This window comes from Loxodonta africana, chromosome 8 (genome assembly GCF_030014295.1).
Source record: "Loxodonta africana isolate mLoxAfr1 chromosome 8, mLoxAfr1.hap2, whole genome shotgun sequence".
NCBI classification, from domain to species: domain Eukaryota; kingdom Metazoa; phylum Chordata; class Mammalia; order Proboscidea; family Elephantidae; genus Loxodonta; species Loxodonta africana.
The window spans coordinates 25,347,898-25,369,437 of NC_087349.1; the positions used below are offsets into that span (position 1 = coordinate 25,347,898).

General features: G+C 39.8%; 1 long non-coding RNA gene across 2 annotated transcripts in view; it reads right to left on the bottom strand.

Moving 5' to 3' along the window:
* Nucleotides 1–256: 256 nt before the first annotated feature.
* Nucleotides 257–21,540, bottom strand: part of LOC111749759 (uncharacterized) — a 234,607-nt gene continuing 213,323 nt past the window's right edge. The window contains exons 1-3 of one of the 2 annotated variants that reach the window (XR_002784961.2): nt 3,659–3,898; nt 3,209–3,320; nt 257–1,365 (exon numbers count right to left, since the gene is read on the bottom strand). This is a non-coding gene — a long non-coding RNA (uncharacterized LOC111749759). Of the gene's footprint in view, nt 1,366–3,208; nt 3,321–3,658; nt 3,899–21,540 lie in introns of those variants that run through there. The other variant, XR_010322607.1, reaches the window with a different exon arrangement.

Consider the following 21,540-nt stretch of genomic DNA (forward strand, 5'->3'; position numbering starts at 1 on the left):
TTTTATTGTCAGGTTTCAATTTATTTCCATAACTTTCACCTTTGAAAGAAATGGAGAGCCTTATTTACATACTTTCTGTGCTGTGTTTCCAAATGGTATTTTAACTTTGCCAGGAACAATAGAAATATTTTATAAAAGTTCACTGCACAAAATACATGGAGGACTTGAGAAAGTTTTTTTTTTTTTTTTTTTTGCTATAAAAGGTGAAACGCAATGACAAATAAATCTCATTGTATTTTCTCATCTCCAGGTGACTTTGTGTGAGTTTCAGCACATAGCTGGCAATCAATATGAGCAGACGGTGGGCCAGGGTTGCAGGATTCCCCTGAGTCTGGTCTGCCGTTTTAATGAGTTCAATGTGTGTGTGTTCTGCAGGGTACTTGCTAGTACAAACATAGCGGTGCAGCTATGTGGAGGCTAGATTTTTAAAGACTTGAAATAGAGTTACAGTTTTCAGAATTGAGTGATGGCAGGAAAAGCCTTTTTTAATTTAGCTCTGCCCCCAAACTAGTTAGCCTAACAGCATAAGCTAACGCACTGTTGCTTCCCAGGATGTGAAAATTGGTACATAACCTCTTTTAGAAAGTGCCAAACTTTATTACAGCTTTAAAATTGTTTTACTCTAAATTTAAAAAATGAGATCAGACATATATTGATGCTCAAAAGCATCTAAGATTCTGGAAATTCGGTTTCAACGAATGCAATAGTTCTGGATACTAAAGGCCACGTAGCCCATTGAGGTTTCTTCTTTGCTTTTTGTGATCTCATTTCTCCACACAACACTCCTGTACAGCACCATGATCCCTGTTTTAGTACTTTTTCCATTTCTCTTTCTCTTTTTTTCCTTTAGGAAAAGATGGGTAATCTGAGGTTACCAATGTCAGTTGTTGTAGAGTCAATTCTGACTCATGGTGACCTCATGTGTGTCACAGTAGACCTGTGCTCCATCAGGTTTTCAATGGCTGATTTTTCAGAAGTGGATCGCCAGGACTTTCTTCTGAGGCACTGCTGAGTTGTCTTGTACCTCCAACCCCTCCATTAGCAGCTGAGCATATTAACCATAAGGCTAAGAGCCCTGCTAGAGCTTTGCAGGCTCACCCATAGAGCTGGTGAGAATGTAGCAAAGGAGAACATAAACTCTTGCTTCTCCACCACCTGGTATCATGCTCCCAAATCATAGTATTTTACAAAAATGCAGTGCTATGTACGCATGCTAATGGGCATTTACAACTGCCAACAGAAAACCCAGCTTAATGATCACACGTCGTTAGCAGAGAAACAATCTTGAACAGCGGTCACTTTGTGAAAAGAGAAGTTTATTGCTAGTTGAGAGCTCTTGGCCATGTTCCACTCCAGACGAGTGTACTAGGGGAGCAAACAAACAAAAGAGAAATCAATGAAATTAAGTCTCTAGTGTGTCTGTGACGTTTTAAAAAGACAAGCTAAATAAGCGTTTGTTGTTGTTGATCTCCAGAGTTGATGCAGTTTATTAATATTACCAGCCCTACTGAGCTGAACATGAAGTGTTAGAAATAGAAGACAGTTGTTAGTGGAGTGTTCTCAGGGACAGCAGGTTGAAGGAAATTTTGTCTACTTTCAGGAGCCACATGGATGCTCATATGACCTGGGAGACAGACCCTACCTCTCTTCTTGAGACTGAATTCGTTTTGGTTATCTCTTGCTGTACTGTTCTGCTGGCACTTCAAGCTGACAAAGTTTGTCTTTGGTTCACCCTAGTTCTTCTAGTATAGTCTAATTACTTCTCTCATTTTCTCTTCTTTTCCCTGTGTAATAATAATCCTAAGAGGTGAGCAATGGTGTATCTAGGGTATTACACTCACTGGGCGTGTGGCGCCAGTGAGCAGTTTCTATTAACCTGGTTCGGCCCAATGTCCTTCCTCAGGCACAATAATGTGCTCTTCATTAAAAGATCAACGAGCTTGATTTGTATTTTTGAGCTGATATTATGGTAACATTATCTAAAAGCAGGGTGTCAGATGTTTGGACAGGGGCACAATTTTCAGGGCTTGCCATGGGCACCATTTTCCTTAGATATGCCGCTAACTTTACTAGGTTAATAGGAATTGCTCAGTTGCACCACGCACCCAGAGCCAGTGCAATACCTGTTAAACCTGCCATACCCGTGTTACACCTCTGGATGGAAGTGGTTTAAGACTCCATAGCCTTCAGAAACGTTCCCATTTTTAAGAGAATATATAGAGAGAAAAGGGAAAGAAAAAAGTTAATATTTATTGAGCAGCAAGTATGCACTACACACATTATCTGACATTAACTTTACAGCAACCTATTTGGAGGTATCATTAGCCCCAAAAATTGAAACTCAAAGAGTTTCATATGTATATAGTTAGTAAGTGGTAGTAGTGGGCAGTAAATAGAGCAGCCTGTGCTTTCGACCCTGCTCTGTCGTGGTGCATCACTTAGGAAAAAAAGGTAGATAAAGGAGATCTGAGCTACACCATTCTAAACTGCTGTTTGCCTCCAGAAAAAGTAAATTCTATGCCTGTATTGTCGAATACAATAGCCACTATCCACATGTGGCTATTTAAATCTAATTAAAAGTAAACAAAATTAATAATCTAGTTTCTCAGTCATTCTAGACATGTTTCAAGTCTCCATAGTTACCTGTGACTATTGGCTATTACCTTTGACAATGCAGATATAGAACGTCTCAGTCACCACAGAAAGTTTGATTGGACAGAGCTGCACTAAGCTATTTTAGACAAGATGAGTTGAAGTAAGATGTATCTTTACCCTCACTGGTAAATATCTGTAACAATACCTAAGTGAAAACAAGTGACATGCGTGCTTGCGTGTGTGTGTGTGTGTGTGCGTTTCCTCTTGAAAGGACGGGAGAGATAGGATAAAGGAGACACGAGAAAGGAAAAGGTCAAGAAGAGTCTTTCAGACTGTGTTGTTGCGTGCTGTGGAGTCTATTCCGACTCATAGCGACCCTATAGAACGGTGCCTAAGGTTTCTAAGTCTGTAATCTTTATGGGAGCAGATTGCCAGGTCTTTTCTCCCATGGAGCAGTTGGTGGGTTTGAACTGCGGACCTTTTGGTTAGCAGCCAAGTGCTTTAACTATTGCACCACCAAGTGCTCCTTTTTCAGACTATAATGGTAATTACCACAGACTTTGTTTTGGATGGAAGGATGGTGCAAGATGTAATCAGAGTTGCAAGGAAATACCTTCTCATAAAAGCAATCAAACTGTTCAGAGCAGAGTTCCAGAAATAAACTCCAGGTACGTCTTTCTGCTTCTGGCCAAGAAGAGGTAACAGGGATCTAGTCATCTTCTTACCTAAAATAACAACAACAACAACAAAAATCACGTTAGACATCAGACAACAAAGGACAAAGATCTTTGAAAGATGGGAAACAAAACCTCATAATTGTCTCTGTTTACAGCTTGAATGAGTCACCAGGTCAAGGAGCGAGAAAAGGAAACCGAGGAAGAGACTACTGTGCGTTGAGGAGTGGAGCTTAAAGTCCTGGGAGATCAAGGTAGCTAGAGTTAGTAAGACAGAGGACCAGTGAGGAGGATGCTGCTCAGGGAAAGGACTCTGCAGATCCTCAAGACTTCAGTAGAGTACTGATCAGCACAGGTTTGTCAGGAAACTGCCCGAGGCCGGGTCATACCTTTCCACAGACAACCTGAAATGGTGACTTAGTGAGGCAGGGGGCTAAAGAAGCAGCCATTTCAGCCTAACATGGTGGAACTCTGATGGATGTTATTCATTCCACAGCTTCCGGCTTGGTTGGCTGAGACATTCTTGGTCCTGCATTTGTAATTCAACTTTCCCTCTGCCAATCCTTTCACAGGTATCTATCCCCAGTAAATATCTTCCACACCAAAACATCTCAGCATATGTTTCTGGAGGATCCAACCTGTGAACGAAGGAAAAGATGACTCTGGGATGACAACTAGTTAAAATCTGGCTTGAACAACTGTGTGGAGAGTGGTGTAACTTATTGAGACTGGGACTACTTTGGAAAAAATGGGTTGAGTGTATGAATACAAGTGGTGGCTACAAGGAGTCTCTTTGATTACATGGTATTTGAAATACTGATTAGATATCAAAATGGGGATGTTAAGAAGACAGTTATGTGACCCTGGACCTCAAGGGAGAAATCAGAGGCAAAGATAAAAATATGAAAGTCATCAGCATTCAGATAGAATTTAAGCTGAACCAGATAAAAAGAGTCTCCCATAATGTTCAAATACATGAGAAGTCCCAAAGGTATTATTATGTATTTAATCGGGTGTCATGGATTGAATTATGTTCCCCAAAAAATATGGGCATTAACTTGGTTAGGCCATCATTCCCAGTACTCTGTGTTGTCCTCCATTTTGTGATTATAATTTTATGTTAAGAGGTTTAGGGTGGGATTGTAACACCACCCTTACTCAGGTCACCTCCCTGCATGGAGTTTCCCTAGGGTGTGGCCTGCATCACCTTTTATCTCTCAAGAGAAAAAAAGAAAGAGAAGAGAAGCAAGCAGAGAGTTGGGGACCTCGTACCACCAAGAAAGAAGCACCAGGAGAGAAGCGTGTCCTTTAGACCTGTGGTTCCTGAACAGAGAAGCTCCTAGTCCAGGGGAAGAGAGCCTTCCTCTGGAGCTGACGACCTGAATTTGGACTTCTAGCCTACAAGACTGTGAGAAAATAAATTTCTCTTTGTTAAAGCCATCCACTTGTGGTATTTCTGTTATAGCAGCACTAGTTGACTAAAACAGAATTTGGTATGGAAAGAATGGGGTGCTGCTCTAACAGAGACCTAAAATGTGGAGGGGGCTTTAAACTGTGAGTGGATAAAGAACCAGCAGTGGCAGAGAAACTGCAGTGGAAGAGAAGTGGCAGCAGCAGAACCAGGAGACCAGCGTGAGACAGCGTGCCTGTATGCAGGAGGTTTCTGGTGGAGTGGGGTGCCTCTAGGCACTTATCAGGGGAGCTGCAGAACTTTGGAACACTTGCCCCAGCAGGGCAGATGCAGGTGCGAGGCCCAAAGAGCCGAGAGGCCAAGAAACTAGGGAACAGAAGCTCAGGAGAGAAGGAACACAAGAAGCTGAGCTGCCTCAGTCTCAAAAAGTATGGCCATGACCTCAAGAGTTTCAAAGGATGGAGCCATGGCCTCTGGTGCTTCTAAGGGTGTAGGTACCACTCAGATGGACTAGGGGAATTGTGCGCCTAATGCCGAGGGAGCAGAGTTGCTGTCCCAGGGGGCCTAGAAGGTGGAGCTGAAGCCCAGGGCCAAGGGGCCGCCACTCAGATTCTGGAGAGTGTGGCCAATGCCTGTAGTCTGGAGGACAGGGCTATTGTGTAAATGGTCTCAGGGAACAGTGATTATTTTCAAAGCCTTGAGCGCTAATGTAATGTTTTTTTACTGTTAACTGGCTTGGTGCCTGTTATCCCTTCTTTCCCAACAGTTTCTCTCATTTGTAATGGAAATGTCTAGCTTGTGCCTGTTCTGCCATTGTACCTTTGGAAGCAGATAACTTGTATTCTAGATTTCACAGATGAAGAGGAGTTTTTGGATTTTGGACTTGGAGTTAAGAATTTTGCTATAATATGATGGGATGAGTATGTTTTGCATGTTGCAAGCATGTGATTTTTTAGGGGCCAAAGGGTGGAATGTCATGGATTGAATTATGTCTCCCCCAAAAATATGTGTATCAACTTGGTTAGACCATGATTCCCAGTATTGTTTGGTTATCCTCCATTTTGTGATTGTAATTTTCTGTTGAGAGGATTAGGGTGGGATGGTGACACTACCCTTACTCAGGTCACCTCCCCGATCCAAGGTAAAGGGGGTTTTCCTGGGGTGTGGCCCTTACAACCTTTTATCCCTCAAGAGATAAAAGTAAAAAGAAGCAAGCAGAAAGTTGGAGACCTCATACCACTAAGAAAACAGCACCATGAGCAGAGTGCATCCTTTGGACACAGGGTCCCTGCACTGAGAAGCTCCTCAACCATGGGGAGATTGAGGACAAGGATCTTTCTCCAGAGCTGACAGAGAGAAAAAGTCTCCCCCTAGAGCAGATGCCCTGAATTTGGATTTGTAACCAACTAGACTGTAAGAAAATAAATTTCTCTTTGTTAAAGCCATCCACTTGTGGTATTTCTGTTATAGCAGCACTAGATGACTAAGACATTGGGGGGAAGAAAAAGGAATTCCTGGTTGCATAATTTTGAGAAACGCCGAGTGCTCTACCCACCCTGAAAGATACACATTCCATATTATCAAGGCAAAGGTTTGGGAAAATTCTACAGTAAATAAACCTGTTTAGCTTTGTTTCACTCAGCATTCTTGTGTGTGTGTGTGTGTGTGTGTGTGTGCTGGAGCCTTGGCGGCTCAGTGGTTAAGAGCTCAGCTGCCAACTAAAATGTCAACAGTTACAATCCACTACACGCGCTCCTTGGAAACCCTATGGGGTAATTTTACTTTGTCCTATAGGGTTGCTATGATTTAGAATCAAGTTGATGGCAAGAAGTTTATATATGTTCTATATATACATATATATATATACACATATATATACACTATAAAATATATATATATATACATATATATATGATAAAAAAATTTCGGGGAGGCGGGGCCAAGATGACGGACTAGGTGGACGCTACCGCGGATTCCTCTTGCAACAAAGACTCGGAAAAACAAGTGAATCGATCACATACACAACAATCTACGAACTCTGAACAATAAACACAGATTTAGAGATGGAGAACGAACAAATACGGGGAGGCAGCGATTGTTTCAGAGCCTGGAGCCAGCGTACCAGTTAGGTGACCTTCGGAGCCCGATTCGGGGCAGAGCCCAGGGGAGCAGATGGCACAGACAAGGGGCCCAGCCCTAGCCCCCAAACTCATTCCGGGAGGGGGCCCAGCTGGTTCGCGCAGGCCACGTGGCGGCGCAGCTGGTGGGAGAAGTCCCCGGGAGGCAGTGACTGGTCTTGGAGTGGGGAGAGCAGCGTCCCAGCCGGGGAACCGTCCCGCCGGGATTTTGGCAGGCGCGGGCGTGGCGTGAGCGCGGAGAGCAGCTACATCCCCCTGAATTGACCCCGGGATGGGGCCCAGCCGGTTCGCGTGGGTGGCGCCCAGCCAGTTCGCGCGGGCGGCGTGGCAGCGCAGCCGGTGGGAGAAGTCCCCGGGAGGCAGTGACTGGTCTTGGAGTGGGGAGAGCAACGTCCCAGCCAAGGAGCCATCCCACCGGGATTTTGGCGGGTGCGGGCGTGGCGTGAGCGCAGGAAGCAGCTCCATCCCCCTGAATTGACCCTGGGGGGGTCCCAGCCAGTTCGCGGGGGCGGCACACGACGCGGCTGGCAGGACAGGGAGTCCCCGGGAGACAGCGACTGATTTTAGAGTCGGGAGTGCACCGTCCAAGTAGGGGAGCCTTAACCTAGGGGGTGGGGCTGACAGCAGAGGATCTGACCGTGACTCAAGCAGGCCAGACTCCCCGGGGGCAATCTCCACACAGCCAGTACACGTAGGAGACACACCCCATGGAAATCTCAGATATAATAGTCATTCCAAGCAAGACAAGCAACTCTGGCTATATTCTGAGGTGCTACACTCCTAGCTCTCTGATCCCTCCCCCACCCTCCCCAGGCGGCTCCATTAACATCCGAATAGCCTGAGCCAGAGGGAGAACTCTGAAAGGGATGTGCCTGCATTTTTTTTTTAGCGGATTTTCTGGAAAAACTAGTTTCCCAGTGATGGCTTGGAGACAGCAGTCCATATCAAACCACATAAAGAAGCAGACCATGACAGCTTCTCCAACCCCCCAAACAAAAGAATCAAAATCTTTCCCAAACGAAGATACAATCCTGGAATTATCAGATACAGAATATAAAAAACTAATTTACAGAATGCTTCAAGACATCACAAATGAAATAAGGCAAACTGCAGAAAAAGCCAAGGAACACCCTGATAAAACTGTTGAAGAACTCAAAAAGATTATTCAAGAACATAGTGGAAAAATTAATAAGTTGCAAGAATCCATAGAGAGACAGCATGTAGAAATCCAAAAGATTAACAATAAAATTACAGAATTAGAGAACGCAATAGGAAGTCAGAGGAGCAGACTCGAGCAATTAGAATGCAGACTGGGACATCTGGAGGACCAAGGAATCAACATCAACATAGCTGAAAAAAAATCAGATGAAAGAATTAAAAAAAAATGAAGAAACCCTAAGAATCATGTGGGACTCTATCAAGAAGGATAACTTGCGAGTGATTGGAGTCCCAGAACAGGGAGGGGGGACAGAAAACACAGAGAAAATAGTTGAAGAACTCCTGACACAAAACTTCCCTGACATCATGAAAGACGAAAGGATATTTATCCAGGATGCTCATCGAACCCCATTTAAGATTGATCCAAAAAGAAAAACACCAAGACATATTATCATCAAACTTGCCAAAAACAAAGATAAACAGAAAATTTTAAAAGCAGCCAGGGAGAAAAGAAAGGTTTCCTTCAAGGGAGAGTCAATAAGTTCAGACTACTCAGCAGAAACTATGCAGGCAAGAAGGGAATGGGACGACGCATACAGAGCACTGAACGAGAAAAACTGCCAACCAAGGATCATATATCCAGCAAAACTCTCTCTGAAATACGAAGGCAAAACTAAGATATTTACAGATAAACACAAGTTTAGAGAATTTGCAAAAACCAAACCAAAGCTACAAGAAACGCTAAAGGAGATTGTTTGGTCAGAAAACCAATAATATCAGATACCAGCACAATACAAGGTCACAAAACAGAACGTCCTGATATCAACTCAAATAGGGAAATCACAAAAACAAACAAATTAAGATTAATTAAAAAAAAAATACACAAAACAGGGAATCATGGAAGTCAATAGGTAAAAGATCACAATAATCAAAAAGAGGGACTAAATACAGGAGGCATTGAACTGCCATATGGAGAGTGATACAAGGCGATATAGAACGATACAAGTTAGGTTTTTACTTAGAAAAATAGGGGTAAATAATAAAGTAACCACAAAAAGGTATAACAACTCCATAACTCAAGATAAACGCCAAGGAAAACGTAACGACTCAACTAACATAAAGTCAAACACTATGAAAATGAGGATCTCACCATTTACTAAGAAAAACGTCTCAGCACAAAAAAGTATGTGGAAAAATGAAATTGCCAACAACACACATGAAAAGGCATCAAAATGACAACACTAAACACTTATTTATCTATAACTACGCTGAATGTAAATGGACTAAATGTACCAATAAAGAGACAGAGAGTCACGGACTGGATAAAGAAACACGATCCATCTATATGCTGCCTACAAGAGACACACCTTAGACTTAGAGACACAAACAAACTAAAACTCAAAGGATGGAAAAAAATATATCAAGCAAACAATAAGCAAAAAAGAAGAGGAGTAGCAATATTAATTTCTGACAAAATAGACTTTAGACTTAAATCCACCACAAAGGATAAAGAAGGACACTATATAATGATAAAAGGGACAATTGATCAGGAAGACATAACCATATTAAATATTTATGCACCCAATGACAGGGCTGCAAGATACATAAATCAAATTTTAACAGAATTGAAAAGCGAGATAGACACCTCCACAATTATAGTAGGAGACTTCAACACACCACTTTCGGAGAAGGACAGGACATCCAGTAAGAAGCTCAACAGAGACATGGAAGACCTACTTACAACAATCAACCAACTTGACCTCATTGACTTATACAGAACTCTCCACCCAACTGCTGCAAAATATACTTTTTTTTCTAGTGCACATGGACCATTCTCTAGAATAGACCACATATTAGGTCATAAAACAAGTCTTTGCAGAGTCCAAAACATCGAAATATTACAAAGCATCTTCTCAGACTACAAGGCAATGAAACTAGAAATCAATAACAGAAAAACTAGGGAAAAGAAATCAAATACTTGGAAAATGAACAATACCCTCCTGAAAAAAGACTGGGTTATAGAAGACATCAAGGAAGGAATAAGGAAATTCATAGAATGCAACGAGAATGAAAATACTTCCTATCAAAACCTCTGGGACACAGCAAAAGCAGTGCTCAGAGGCCAATTTATATCGATAAATGCATACATACGAAAAGAAGAAAGAGCCAAAATCAGAGAACTGTCCCTACAACTTGAACAAATAGAAAGTGAGCAACAAAAGAACCCATCAGGCACCAGAAGAAAACAAATAATAAAAATTAGAGCTGAACTAAATGAATTAGAGAACAGAAAAACAATTGAAAGAATTAACAAAGCCAAAAGCTGGTTCTTTGAAAAAATTAACAAAATTGATAAACCATTGGCTAAACTGACTAAAGAAATACAGGAAAGGAAACAAATAACCCGAATAAGAAACGAGAAGGACCACATCACAACAGAGCCAAATGAAATTAAAAGAATCATTTCAGATTACTACGAAAAATTGGACTCTAACAAATTTGAAAACCTAGAAGAAATGGATAAATTCTTGGAAAAACACTACCTACCTAAACTAACACATTCAGAAGTAGAACAACTAAATAGACCCATAACAAAAAAAGAGATTGAAACGGTAATCAAAAAACTTCCAACAAAAAAAAGTCCTGGCCCAGACGGCTTCACTGCAGAGTTCTACCAAACCTTCAGAGAAGACTTAACATCATTACTATTGAAGGTATTTCAAAGCATAGAAAATGACGGAATACTACCCAACTCATTCTATGAAGCTACCATCTCCCTGATACCAAAACCAGGTAAAGACATTACAAAAAAAGAAAATTTTAGACCTATATCCCTCATGAACATAGATGCAAAAATCCTCAACAAAATTCTAGCCAATAGAATCCAACAACACATCAAAAAAATAATACACCCTGATCAAGTGGGATTTATACCAGGTATGCAAGGCTGGTTTAATATCAGAAAAACCATTAATGTAATCCACCACATAAATAAAACAAAAGATAAAAACCGCATGATCTTATCAATTGATGCAGAAAAGGCATTTGACAAAGTTCGACACCCATTTATGATAAAAACTCTTACCAAAATAGGAATTGAAGGAAAATTCCTCAACATAATAAAGTGCATCTATGCAAAGCCAACAGCCAGTATCATTCTAAATGGAGAGAACCTGAAAGCATTTCCCTTGAGAACGGGTACCAGACAAGGATGCCCTTTATCATCGCTCTTATTCAACATCGTACTTGAAGTCCTAGCCAGGGCAATTAGGCTAGACAAAGAAATAAAGGGTATCCGGATTGGCAAGGAGGAAGTAAAGTTATCACTATTTGCAGATGACATGATCTTATACACAGAAAACCCTAAGGAATCCTCCAGAAAACTACTGAAACTAATAGAAGAGTTTGGCAGTCTCAGGTTATAAAATAAACATACAAAAATCACTTGGATTCCTCTACATCAACAAAAAGAACACCGAAGAGGAAATAACCAAATCAATACCATTCACAGTAGCCCCCAAGAAGATAAAATACTTAGGAATAAATCTTACCAAGGAGGTAAAAGACCTATACGAAGAAAACTACAAAGCTCTACTACAAGAAATTCAAAAGGACATACTTAAGTGGAAAAACATACCTTGCTCATGGATAGGAAGACTTAACATAGTAAAAATGTCTATTCTACCAAAAGCCATCTATACATGTAACGCACTTCCGATCCAAATTCCAATGTCATGTTTTAAGGGGATAGAGAAACAAATCACCAGTTTCATATGGAAGGGAAAGAAGCCCCGGATAAGCAAAGCATTACTGAAAAAGAAGAAGAAAGTGGGAGGCCTCACTCTACCTGATTTCAGAACCTATTATACAGCCACAGTAGTCAAAACAGCCTGGTACTGGTACAACAACAGGCACATAGACCAATGGAACAGAATTGAGAACCCAGATATAAATCCATCCATGTATGAGCAGCTGATACTTGACAAAGGACCAGTGTCAGTTAATTGGGGAAAAGATAGTCTTTTTAACAAATGGTGCTGGCATAACTGGATATCCATTTGCAAAAGAATGAAACAGGACCCATACCTCACACCTTGCGCAAAAACTAACTCCAAGTGGATCAAAGACCTAAACATAAAGACTAAAACGATAAAGATCATGGAAGAAAAAATAGGATCTACCCTAGGAGCCCTAATACAAGGCATAAACAGAATACAAAACATTACCAGAAATGATGAAGAGAAACCAGATAACTGGGAGCTCCTAAAAATCAAACACCTATGCTCATCTAAAGACTTCTCCAGAAGAGTAAAAAGACCACCTACAGATTGGGAAAGAATTTTCAGCTATGACATCTCAGACCAGCGCCTGATCTCTAAAATCTACATGATTCTGTCAAAACTCAACCACAAAAAGACAAACAACCCAATCAAAAAGTGGGCAAAGGATATGAACACACATTTCACTAAAGAAGATATTCAGGCAGCCAACAGATACATGAGAAAATGCTCCCGATCATTAGCCATTAGAGAAATGCAAATTAAAACTACGATGAGATTCCATCTCACACCAGCAAGGCTGGCATTAATCCAAAAAACACAAAATAATAAATGTTGGAGAGGCTGCGGAGAGATTGGAACTCTTATACACTGCTGGTGGGAATGTAAAATGGTACAACCACTTTGGAAATCTATCTGGCGTTATCTTGAACAGTTAGAAATAGAACTACCATAGAACCCAGAAATCCCACTCCTCGGAATATACCCTAGAGAAGTAAGAGCCTTCACATGAACAGATATATGCACACCCATGTTTATTGCAGCTCTGTTTACAATAGCAAAAAGCTGGAAGCAACCAAGGTGTCCGTCAACGGATGAATGGGTAAATAAATTGTGGTATATTCACACAATGGAATACTACACATCGATAAAGAACAGTGACGAATCCGTGAAACATTTCATAACATGGAGGAACCTGGGAGGCATTATGCTGAGCGAAATTCGTCAGAGGCAAAAGGACAAATATTGTATAAGACCACTATTATAAGATCTTGAGAAATAGTAAAAACTGAGAAGAACACATACTTTTGTGGTTACGAGGAGGGGAGGGAGGGAGGGAGGGAGAGGGTTTTTTATTGATTAATCAGTAGATAAGAACTGCTTTGGGTGAAGGGAAAGACAATACTCAATACATGGAAGGTCAGCTCAGTTGGACTGGACTAAAAGCAAAGAAGTTTCTGGGATAAAATAAATACTTCAAAGGTCAGTGGAGCAGGGGCGGGGGTCTGGGGAACATGGTTTGCGGGGACTTCTAAGTCAATTGGCAAAATAATTCTATCATGAAAACATTCTGCATCCCACTTTGAAATGTGGCGTCTGGGGTCTTAAATGCTAACAAGCGGCCATCTAAGATGCATCAATTAGTCTCAACCCACCTGGAGCAAAGGAAAATGAAGAACACCAAGGTCACACGACAACTAAGAGCCCAAGAGACAGAAAGGGCCACATGAACCAGAGCCCTACATCATCCTGAGACCAAAAGAACTAGTTGGTGCCCGGCCACAATCGATGACTGCCCTGTCAGGGAGCACAACAGACAACTCCTGAGGGAGCAGGAGATCAGTGGGATGCAGACCTCAAATTCTCATAAAAAGACCATACTTAAGGGTCTGACTGGGACTGGAGGAATCCCGGTTGCAATGCTCCCCAGACCTTCTGTCGGCACAGGACAGGAACCATCCCCGAAGACAACTCATCAGACATGAAAGGGACTGGTCAGCGGGGGGGAGAGAGATGCTGATGAAGAGTGAGCTAATTAAATCAGGTGGACACTGGAGATTGTGTTGGCAACTCTTGTCTGGAGGGGGGATGGGAAGATAGAGAGAGAGGGAAGCTGGCAAAATTGTCACGAAACGAGATACTGAAAGGGCTGACTCAATAGGGGGAGAGCAAGTGGGAGAAGGGAGTAAGATGTATATAAACTTACGTGTGACAGACTGATTGGATTTGTAAATGTTCACTTGAAGCTTAATAAAAATTAATTAAAAAAAAATTTCAAGTGCCATCCATTAAAATTAGTTTCTTAAGAAATGCAGTTTGAAATTATTGATTTAGATTAAAAGTCTACCCTAGAATTTCCATTTTGATTCAGACATATTAAAACATTAGAAGACTACACTTTAAAATTCCATGGCATATATAGACTATATAAACTATGCCTTCTAGTCTTCAGTTTTCAAAACAAAAACTCTATTATTTCCCAACTTTGATATTTACTTTTTTTTTTTTTTTTCCTCTAGTCTCCTTTACCACAGCTGAGCCAGTTCATATTTTAAAGATAAAAGAGAGCACAAGGTCAAAGAGACACATTGAGATGCGCTGGACACAGCATTGGCCTAGAAGTCATAATACCCAAATATCAGCTCTGCTTCAAACAGGTTTGAGGTCCTGGTGAAGTCATGACTCTGAATCTAATATGTAAAAGGAGGAAGGTGAGCAGATGAACTTTAAAGCTTCTGCCAGCTCTAAAGCTACATGAATGAAATAAATGAGGCTGAGGCATGAAGAAAGCAAAATACATTTTACAGGCTTTGTGTTGAACATCAATATCTTAATCTCTCTGCTCTCTACAGAGAATTGTGGTTATTTTATTAATACTTCTGAAGTAAAAAATAGAGGTAATCTCTTATTAGTATTTTACTGGTAGTGAGCAGACTTTTTTTTTTTTTTTAAAGAAGACTACAGGCTAATTTAAAATTTGCATACTGGGAGATATATCTCCTCCACATTACAATAAAAAAATGAGAGTTACCTGTGATTATTTTCCATTTTAAGCTTATTGTCTTCTGAAAACACCTGTATTTCTTGCTGTTAAATGTGTCAACCTTGTAGTTAAAGAAATAATTTTCTGTGTAGCTTCCACAGTTTTTATAGGAGGTCTGGCATCCAATAGTGAATAAGGTGTAACCCTTTGAAAGAAGATTAATACTTAGAAAAGGTAGAGAACAGACATGTAGAAAATTAATTCCTTAACATACACTAAAAACCCAAACCAAACCCGTTGCAGTGGAGTCAATTGCAACTCATAGCGACCCTGTGGCACAGAGTAGAGCTACCTCTTAGGGTTTCCAAGGAGTGGCTGGTGGATCCAAACTGCTGACGTTTTGGTTAGTAGCCGTAGCGCTTAACCACTGCACCACCGGACCTCTGCCTTGAAACCTAAAAGACACTAAAAGGACTTATTTGGAAATTGAGATCATTTCTGAATCAAATTCAAGCCATCGATCCCCAGGAAAAGTAACTCCAAAAGAAAGAACATTCCCAGAAATCTTCATATATTTTCCTTTAATTAACAAAGCAGGGGCTCTGGTGGTGCAATGGTTAAACGCTTGACTGCTAAGCGAAAGGTCGAAGGGTCAAAACCACCCAGAGGCTCTGCAGGAGAAAAGACCTGGTGATCTGCTTTGGTGAAGATCATTGCCTAGAAACCCTGTGGGGAAATTCTACTGCCCCCTATAGGGTCACTGTGAGTCAGAATGGACTCAACGGCATACAACAAACAACAAAATAACAAACAAGGGTCTTTTGCCTGTAGCTTTATTCTTCTATGACTGAATGGACAGCGTCCCCTGATTAAATAACTGAGCAGAGACATAGGCCTAAGACCTTATCTATGTCATGCAGATTTATAAGTGAAAAATTCATTCTTAAGATGCCAAGAAGCAAACACAATAGTTCTACTGATATTCCCCGATGCCGTGACTATCAAGAGACACAGAGCTGGTGTTTGTTTTGTTTATAACTGAACTGACACAACCACTTTTCCAAACAATTTTTATTCTATGAAAAACCATGATACTTTGGCACCATGTATCCCTAACCTGAGATAAACAAAAGGTTCAGAGAATAAAAATTAAGTGGAATCTCATGTATTCAACAGAGAAAATGCATACTGGTAAGCAGGAAAACCCCCCAAACTACCCCAATCTAAAAGACACCCAAGAGACCTGCTCAGTTTGGAAGACTAATAATAGATGGGGAAAGTTTCCTAAACCCAAGGTCAGAGTTCCTTTTCTTAATGGAGGATTAGAGAACTCTGGAAAGGGAGACACTCCAGATAGAGGGTCCAAGTAGATCCTCCACCCTGCACCTCCAGTTAGGATGGGCAAAGCAGTCTTAGCCGCTGAGTGGATATAGAATGCCAGAAAGAAGCAGGAGTAGAAAAGGCCTGAGATTTCAGGCAAAAATTGAAGAAACCAAAACAAAACAAAAGCCAAACCCCTTGCTGTTGAGTCAATCCCTACTCAAAGCAACCCTATAGGACAGGATAGAACTGCTGCACAGGGTTCTCAAGGAGCAGCTGGTGGATTCCAACTGCCAACCTTTTCGGTTAGTAGTCAGATTCAACCACTGTGCCACCACGGCTCTGCAGAGATTGAAGAAAGGGTGCAGAACTAGCAACAGCCAGGAGGAGGACCACTGAGCAGAGGCTTGCTAAAAAACGAGATCATCTGTAGAATTCACTTAGAAGGCTTAAAGGAAAACTCAAATATTTTGCATCTCCATATCCGTTTATAAGGAAGAGCTTTGTAAAATATCTCAAGAGCCAGGTTAATAATGGAATTAATTTTAGCATTAGGATTTTAGGGAAAAGCACTTCAGCTTTGAGCGAGAGAATAAAAAATGCATACTTGCATCTTCAGTTTTTTCTTTCCATAAATTATTAACGAAGAGAGCTTTCTTTTAAAAGCCTTAGATTGATAAACATAATGACAAAATGATTTCTCAGAAAAAGAAAACCTTTTGCAAGTTTTAACCTAGTTGTAATCTCAACCACATTTCAGATCTCTCTGTGACATTCATAGATGCATGAAGATGACATTTCTCAGGTGGCTGGGCTAAGGAGCAGCACAGAAAGGATTTTAATAAATCCTTTTCTTTTGTTCAGACACTTCTCCACTTATATTTTGTCTAAAGCCTGAGACATATCACTAGAGAAAGTAAAAGCTGCCAGATTTTTCTCCACTGGAGCACCTAGAGCTCAGCAGTGATTTAATAAGCCACCAATTCCAGAGAACTAAAGGATGCATTTTGATAGAAGGAAGTAACCTTCAGGGCTTGGGAAAAGTTTTCAAGTTGAAAAAGTGCTTTTCACCAGAGACATATATTAAGTTAGAAAAGATCTGTGACACCTGCCATTCATCCATGTTTGGAGAAAAAAAAAAGCCAGTCAATAAAGGTGTGTGAGGGCCTGTGCTGAATGTATGTAATGAAGTGTGCACCAGAAGGAAAGATGAAGGAGGCCCCTCAGCACTGCCAGGAGGGCAGGGGCAGCCAAACAAATGCCTAAGAAAAAGAAGCACCCCAGGAAGTTCCACTCAGAAAGCACGGAAAATATCCTACGGATGTGCACACACACACACACACAGAAAATAACCCTAAGAGCAGTTCTTTACATGTGTACTTTACATCACCTCATTTAAGCTTCACAAAAATCACTGGGTGAAAAGAGGTTATGCTCCCCTCTATACTGATGAAGAAACATTAGCTCAAAGAAGTTAAGTAATTTGTCCAAACTCACAAAATTTTAAAAAGTTACACCCCTAAGTATTGAATTCAAGCCTTCAAAAGCCTGTAGCTCTTTATACTAAAAAAAAAAAAAAAAAAGCTATGTATAAATATCAAATACTAGCCTTCTTGAGGATTTTCCTCAATTAATGAAATTAAATTGCTTCAATTATCCTGTTAAGAGGAATGCACTTTCCCTGTTTCTGGGGTCCACGCGGAGAGATTTTTCCCAAGCATCTCCAAGCCTCTGACAGCGCTTCGTTCACTATTCAGGAGGTGATGGATATCTCTTACTAGAAAGAATAGCCTACTCGTAGAAAGCTGTAGCTATCTCCTGTTTGGCCATGTAATCAGGACAATCAAGTGAAGATGCTGCCCTGTATGGCATGGCCAGTGACTGGATAGGTGTATTTGGCTTATTCCAGGTCTCATTTATAAGACAAGTTAGCTGTCACGCTAATGAATTTCTGCAACTTTGACTCTATCATTAATAAGATACCATTCCTTCCTTTACAACCTTTCTGTGCCATTTTATTTTGAATATGCCAATTATAAGTGGCTTGTAGTTATTTCTAGAGTTTCTTTTAGTAGATCAATTTAAGCAGTTTATATTTATTGTGATTAATGATATAGCGGGTTTGCTTCAACAATTTTATTATGTATTTCATTTAATTTTTGCCCCCTTTTTATTCCTGCCTACCATGGGATTTTACCATGGGATTAAGAAAGTTTTTGCTTTTGTTTTCATTATTGGGGTTTCTCTTAAATATTTGTCAACATACTTCCTTAACCTAATGTATTTTAATAAAGTCTAAAACTTATTACGTCTCTCTAACCTTCTCTTCAGTAAGACTTGGTAAATTTGAGCTATTCATTTTATATGTTGTCTGCTAATTCCTCTTATTTTTAAATATGTGCACAAAATATTATTCTATTTACATTCATTTTTTTTTTTGTTTACTGATATACTTTAATGGACATCTTTGCTAAACATTTTTTCTTATACTTTTTCTTTTTTCTTCTTGCTAAAATATACCTTTTAGAGCACTTTCAATTAAATTCTTTGGTAAAAATAATATATTTTAGTCTCCAAGTGCCCAAAATTATGTTTCCTTCATCCTCGTTTTTGTATAAGAGTTTAGTTGGGTATAGATTTTAGCGATGTTAGTAATGTAAGATCTAACCTGAGTGAACTTCTGTTTGTTATACATGGCACTGCAGATACTCTCACTGTGAGGACTCTTGAATCTTGGCTATTGTTAATCACTCTCTGTCTCTCTTTCTTTTCCTCCCTCTGAAGCTCCAATAGTTTACTAGAATATCTAAACCTACGTTCTATTTCTCTGAACTTCCCTTTTCTGTTTTTATTTATGTTTTTAAGCTGTATTCCAGGTAATTTTCAAAGTTCTCTGTTACAATTTTTCTCTCCAACTCTTATAATATTTATTGTGATTTCAATTTTAGTTTTTTTAAAATATTGCGAAAAATATAATTGATTCATGATTCACAGCTCCCTGTTTTTGTTTTAATGCCCTGACTTTTGTTTTATGGATAGTATTTTGTCCTTTAATTCTTCAGGAGATTTAATCATGTTTATTTAGAATACATTCTAAATTACTTAATTAGTTTATATTTTCATGAGTGCATTCTTTTTGCTTTGTCGTGGTTTCTTTGCAGTGAGGGAGAATCTATATCATGAGATTGGAATCTGTCAGGCATGTTGTAATTTTTGTTGGTGTGTTTATTTTTCATGGCTTTTTTTTTCTTTTTCTTTCTCATCCCTCCTTTCCTTTTGGGCTGTTTTTAAGTAGTCTCAGCTCGGCTTCTAGAGGTCCATGAATCAGAAGCAAGTTTCATATATCTTCATGGATCTCACATTTTCAGAAATGAAGTCAATATCCAGTATTTGTCTGGTTTCTAAACATTTATGATTCTTTGCTTTCTCCCTTCAACCTTTTTATTTGCATTCAACCTTAAACAGGACAATCAAGATTTTACAGCCTCCATTTATGAATGGGGAAGCACAGTCTCCAGTGATGTGCCCCTTGTGGGATATATTCTATCTACTTTTCCCCGAGGCACTGAAGGCTGGAACCCTATTGCCAACTTTAGGTGCCAGAATCTTGTGAGGTTATGGCCTTAGTCCCAACTTGATACTATGTGTTTTTGCCATTGCTGATAAAAAGTCTTTTACTTTTGTATTTTCATTATATTTTTAATTATAATAAAAATAATCACATATGGTTTCTACACGTTGGAAATGCAGCAGAGAGACTGAGAGCAATCTGGTCTACCAGATAGCGCAAGTAGCTAGGGATGGAGCCACAAAAGACAGGAATCTGGTTTCCTTATGCCTAATGAAGCACACCACACTACTCACTCACTCAGCAGTTTTCCTCCTATATTCCTGTGGGGTTATTTGCTCACTTACCCCAGTGTGTCTCATCAACTTGAGCTGAATATAAGCCTAGGCTTTAGAATATGCTTCCCAGTCATTTTCAGAATTCAAAATAATTAAACAGGAACAAAGTACTCCTACATTGTCTAAATGGCAAAATATTCCCCATGAGTATTTCTCTCTGTATATATTTTCAAGGTAAAAATGCATGCAGTGTATCAGTGACGTAAGATTTTTAGGCCTTCAGTGATGAATAACGATAGACAATAAGAATAATAACAATTAGAGAACTATTATTAAACAATAATGTACTTCGGCAAAGTACATATATGTGCATGATTCATACTATTTTTAATTAATTATCACTGTTATGTCAAAGATGTAAGTATTTTATGGAACTGTGTTTGGAAAACATTAAGACAGATACAAACTCCAAGAAGGAAGCATGTTCCCAAATTTTAGTAGCTGGCTGCCTCTGCTGACATCGTCTTAATGGCTACTAATGTCTGCATCTAAAAGCTGATGGTTTCCCTTGGCTTTTGAAACAATTAATTTGGTAACACTGAAACTCCCTCTGAAGCTTGTTTTCCATTATTGATTTAGTTCAGTGTTCCATCCTTGATATTTAAAGGCTACTGGAATCCTTTAGCTATTAATCAATGGAGCACTGAGATACAGAGTCACATACTCATTGCTAAATTCTGGATTCCAGCTCTGTCTCTCTGTGTGAGCTACGACAAGACATTTTAGCACTGCAAACCTTTATGTCCTCATCTGTAAATTGAAATTATGCAAAGTCCCATTCCATCTAACATTTCGTGAATTTTTGAAGAAGAAAAGAATCAAGGGACTTAATAAATCAGAACACATTTAATAAATGATATTATACTAAAACCCAGATATTATACTAAAACCCAGATATTATACTAGACAGATAAAAATTCCTAATTTGTCAGTTCTGAGTTTTTGGAAATTCATATCTTTTATGAATTTTGAATCAACGTTTTCTCCAGTGAGACCCAGTGATGAGTCATACATAATATTCCTCAAAATGCAGAGCAAAAGGGTAAAGTTAAAATAGTTATGGGGAAGGACCAGGGCTGGTACTTGATCTACCCACTAAACTGACAACAATCCAGTGTCTAAGGGTTCGGCAAACTCTGGTCTCAAGTCTAGTAAAAATTTGTCATGATGGATCTGAGATAAATAATGAGACATACTGAGCAGGTGATAGGAGCTTGACAACAGAAATTATTCTGAGCACTGTTCAGAAATCCAGGCATTAACAGCACTAGAGAAATCTGTCCCCAGGAAACAGATTTCCTTGAAGAGGTTCTGGGAAGGTTTTAATATTAGTAAAACATGATTTGGACACCGTAATAAAAATACAACAACCTGAGAGAAAAGTATGTTTTCAAATTTCTTAGGTGGTGAAACCAAAGCCTTTGCCAAACAAAGGGACCCATCTGTGTTGAAGAGCAATACTTCAAGAGCCAAGAGAGAATTCCAGGCTGTTACTTAGAAGAAAAGGTAGGCTCTGAGTTTTCATCATTGGGACACCATGCATCAGCTCAGACTGGCAACAAAAGTGGCTCAAGGC